General features: G+C 54.6%; 1 non-coding gene across 1 annotated transcript; it reads right to left on the bottom strand.

Annotated features, from left to right (window-relative positions):
* Positions 1 to 3,817: 3,817 nt before the first annotated feature.
* Positions 3,818 to 3,890, bottom strand: TRNAT-UGU (transfer RNA threonine (anticodon UGU)). The gene has a single exon. It is a non-coding gene; the product is annotated as a tRNA-Thr (tRNA).
* Between the last annotated feature and the right edge of the window lie 782 nt (positions 3,891 to 4,672).

Below are 4,672 nucleotides of genomic sequence, written 5' to 3'. Positions count from 1 at the left end.
TTATCGAGTCTCTATTATTATCAGCCAACTTTATATACTTTATCTTGGAACCTCACAACTTTCCTTCTTATGGCTGCTGTAGAACTGCTGTGGAGGATGGAGAAAGAGGCTTTGGGAGGGTGAGTGACCGGCTGCAGTGGTGAGGGGACAGCAGCCATTCAGCTGGCCTTGACCCATTGCCCTCGGTCTACTGTGCACCTGCCTCCCCCAAGGGACTTTAATGAGATTGCGGCCTTTGAATCAGGTATTAGAGGACTTAAGAACTAAGAGAGGAAATGATCTCTCTCTTCATGAAGTTCTTCAGATCATGCAAAACATCCAAAAGTGTGTAGGCAATTTGGCTGAAGGGGAACAAAACCATAAAATGCCAGGAGTGTTAGGGTTGTTCAGAGGTCATGTGCTGCCCTGCTTTAGATAGGGTTGGGCATTCCCCGGGCAGATTTTGAGACTTCCATAAAAACAGGTTCTGTCTTAGGTATCTCCCCTCCCCTCCCCTCCATCCATCAAGACTCTCTGGTTCATTTTCTCTCATTCAGTCTTTATGAAAGATAGAAAATGCTCTATCATTTTCTGAAGATCATTTTTTAGATCATCTTTTAATTTTCCCCTTTGCCCCTCCAAATGATGCCCCCCTTTCTTTGCCTGCCTTCGTAGCTCCTATGCATACTCGTCAGGGTCTGAGCAACCCTGTTGTTATAACTTTTAAAAAAATTGATGAGACTTCCAATCCAGCTTCCTGCTAATATTCCTGGGAAAGCAGCGGAGGGTGGCCCAAGTTCTTGGGCCTCTGCTGCCAATGGGGGAGACCTGGATGAAGCTCCTGGCTCCTGGCTTTGGATCAGCTCAGCTCTGGGCATTGAGGCCATTTGAGGAGTGAACCAGCAGCTGAAAGATCTCTTTCTGTCTCCGTCTCTCTCCAATAAATAAAATCTCAAAAAAAAAAACCAAAAAACAAAAAACAAAAAACGTTGATGAGAGAGAGAGAGTACCATCTGCTTAATCACTCCCCAGATGCCTACAGCTGGGACTGGGCTGGGTTGAAGTCAGGACCCTGGAACTCAATCTGGGTTTCTCATGTGGATGGCAGGGACCCAAGTTCTTTAGCCATCATCTGCTGCCTCCCAGGATGGGTGTTAGCAGGAAGCTGGAGTCAGAAATGGAGGTGGATACAGGACCCCATCCTGGGCGCCTGGATATGGGATGCAGGTGCAGCAGGCAGGGTCTTAGCTGCTGCACCTAATCCTGATGTTTCACACTTTTAGCTCCTTTTCCAAGGAAGGTATCCAGAGGATTAAACCCTGGATCCTTTTGTTGAAAGATGGATAAAAATCATAGGTGAGTTCAGGGACATTGGATATAACCTCTGCACTCAATGTCTCATTTTACCCATTTAATCTTTCTTTAGACACATGTGGCAAAAATACAGCCTGAGCTTGGTGTTCTTATATCAAAATAAGGGACTGCACTCTAAAGCCAGGTTTTGAATATGGGAGAAGGGAAATGATGGGCGCCTTTGACTTGTTGGGAGGCTGGGGGAATCCACAGAGCGCCCCCTGTGGCACCGGGGCTTAGATGACCCATAATGCCCTGGAGCCTTCGTGACCGGGCTAGGACTGAGAAAACAATCTTCAGGGCTCAGCAAGGCCAGCATGTAGCTGGCTTCCTTATGGCCAAGAGTGCTGAAAAGTCCGTGCACGTGCCTGCTCTTTGCGCTCGGACCAGCTGTGGGTGAGGCCCGATTTGGAGGGAGATGGGTAGGTGCTTCTCTTTCTCACTGACACTTCACGACCACATGCCTCAGAGGAAGGAGTCCCAGTAGGAAGATAGACTTGAAACGGCTTTGCAAAAAGGCGATTGCGGTTCCTGAGGGGCTGGCCCCTTCGCAATCGCGGTGGGCAGGTGTTCCGTCTTGCATCTGTGGGGCCATGGTTGCACTTTGCCTCGTGGCAGCAGACATCCACACGACAGAAGGGCGTGTGTCTCCACGGCACAGAAAAGTCCATGGGGCTGGTGCTGTGGCGCAGTGGGTTAACGCCCTGACGTGTAGCACTGGCATCCCATATGACTGCTGGTTCAAGATCTGGCTGCTCCACTTCCGATCCAGCTCTGCTATGCCCTGGGAAAGCACTAGAGGATGGTGCAAGCCCTTTGGCCCCTGCACCCACATGGGAGACCCGGAAGAAACTCCTGGCTCCGGATCAGCGCAGCTCTGGCCATTGCGGCCAATTGGGGAGTGAACCATCGGATGGAAGACCTACTTTCTCTCTGCCTAACTCTGGCTTTCAAATAAATAAATCTTTTTAATCTTCCAAGCAAAATTGTTGTCTGGATATTAAGATCATGGTGGGATGGGGCTGGTGCCATGGCTCACTAGGTTAATCCTCCGCCTGCGGTGCCAGAATCCCACATGGGTGCTGGGTTCTAGTCCTGGTTGCTCCTCTTCCAGATGGCCCAAGTGTTTGGGCCCCTGCATCTGCATGGGAAACCAGGAGGAAGCACCTGGCTCCTGGCTTCCAAACTGGCACTGGTGGCGGCCATTTGGGGAGTGAACCAACGGAAGGAAGACCTTTCTGTCTCTCTCACTGTCTATAACTCTACCTGTCCAAAAAAAAAAAAAAAAAAAAAAAAAAAAAAAATGGTGGGGAGCTACTTAATGTCAGCTCAATGAACGCCAGGCTCCCTGACTGCCATGCGCAGAGATGAACCCGACTCTTTCTGCCTCTCCCAGGTGGGGAGCATCTGGTGTGGGCACCGATTAAGAATTAACTTGAAAGCAAGGTCGCAGGATTCTGCGCCAGCCAATAGAAAGATAAGGAGAGCTGCAAAAGAAAAACCACAGGTGTAATTTAAAAATGTCCAGTAGTCGCGTTTTTTTTTTTTTTTTAAAGGAAAAGGATAAAATTACTTGCAATTATACTTTTGCTTTCTTCAGTAAAACCAAAATATCTTTGCTTCAACATGTTCCCAATTAACAAATTCCCAGCGAAGCAGTTAATATTCTCGTTTTGGTTGTCAAACATCTGAAATGCAACGCGCACTGCACTCTTTCGGCGCCATCTCCTTCACCAAACGCTGGCCCAGAGACTTAGGAAAAGGAAATCCGGGTCGGGAAACTTCGCGGGTGCAGAAAACCCTCCTGGCACCGCCTGTGGCCACGAGTCACGAGGCATTCCGGATTTAAGCTAAAACAGGAGGAGCACAGACTCTGGCTTCCCCAGCAGCCCGGAGCTGTTATGTTTGGGAGTCGCCCCCGCCTCCACCCCAGAGAGGCAGGACCTGGGCGCCGGGTTGGGCTTGGAGGCCCGCGCTGCCACGTGTCAGCCACAGCGCCCAGGGCAGTGCCGACCCCGCTGGCCACGCTGGCCAAGGGGCCTGCCCCGGGAGGGCCAGGCTGAAGGCCGCGGTGCCACAGCGCCGCCCGCCGGCTACGCGGCGCCACTGCAGGCGCCGCGCCGCCGCGGCCCACCCCGCCGCTGCCGGAGTTCACGGCGAGGCCGGCCGCTCCGGTCGGTGTGGTAATTCCGGGGACCAGCCTGGGGGCAGGGTGTTGGGAGAGAGCCTGAGGAGTCTGTGGCCGCCATTTCCGGGGCTCAAGCCCGTAAGCCCGGGTAAAGCCGCTGCTGGCTCAGCAAGTTTCTTTTCCCCCCCTTTTTGTTACGTTCTGGAATATTCCCTTCCGGGTCGCTTCTGCCGGTCATCTTCACCTCAGCTGGGATAATTTTCAGCCCTGCCAGAGGTAACGTTTTCACAAAACGCATGTTGTAACTTTGGAGTCGTGTGTTCTCAAACGGTGTCACACGCACAAAAAGACAGCAAGAGGCCCCAGCGAGGATCGAACTCGCGACCCCTGGTTTACAAGACCAGTGCTCTAACCACTGAGCTATGGAGCCCGCTTCTTGCCGAGGGCGCCAGATTCCGAACATATTGGGAACGGCCCCGGTAGGCGGCGCTCGAGAATGGCCTTTCGCGCCCACCGTGAAAAGAGCACGAGACAAGTCTGCAACTTGAGGGTCCGCGGGACAGCCCGCCGCTCAGACTCGCGTGTGGTGACGAGTGTACTCCAAGTTCCCCGCAGTGCTGAGGGGAGGAGGCGACGTGGGGAGCCTTCGAGGGATGCGCTCAGGTTGCACGCAGAAGCGGCTCCCGCCCCGTTCCTGAGACGCGCGGTGTCGGGTTCGGGTCTTCCAGGGAAGTTGGGGCCGCGCGTCTCAGCCGAGGACGAGCGAGGGCGTCGGCGGCACGCTGGTCGCCCGAGCGAAAGGCGCTGGGCCAGGGAGCCGAGCTCGGGCCTGCGCTCGGCTGGCGGCGGGGCCCGCGGCTCACCCCGTTGCTGCGTGAACCCCGCGAACCGCCGCCGCCGGGCACGCCCGGGCCGCAGCAGCCGCCCCGCAGCCCGGCCGGGCCCCGCGGCGCCTCGCGAGCCCTTGCGCGCCCTCTGCCCGGTCCTGCGCCGTCGACCTCTCACCACCTCCTTTCACTCGGGATAAGGCGCTTATAGCAGTGAGCGTCCTCTATCTCGCCCTTCGCCTTAGAACATCATTCTTGTGTGTTTTTCAATCAGTTTCCTTTCCTGCCGTATTCCCAGCGCGCGGGCTAGCGCCGGACGCAGTAGATGCTCAACAAACCCCGAGCGGCGTGGCACGGAGGTTGACGTTAACTCTGGACGGCAGGC

The sequence above is a fragment of the Oryctolagus cuniculus genome, chromosome 13, assembly GCF_051225735.1.
Source record: "Oryctolagus cuniculus isolate XC-2025 breed Fujian yellow rabbit chromosome 13, ASM5122573v1, whole genome shotgun sequence".
NCBI lineage: Eukaryota > Metazoa > Chordata > Mammalia > Lagomorpha > Leporidae > Oryctolagus > Oryctolagus cuniculus.
This window is presented reverse-complemented; position numbering and strand designations above follow the sequence as displayed.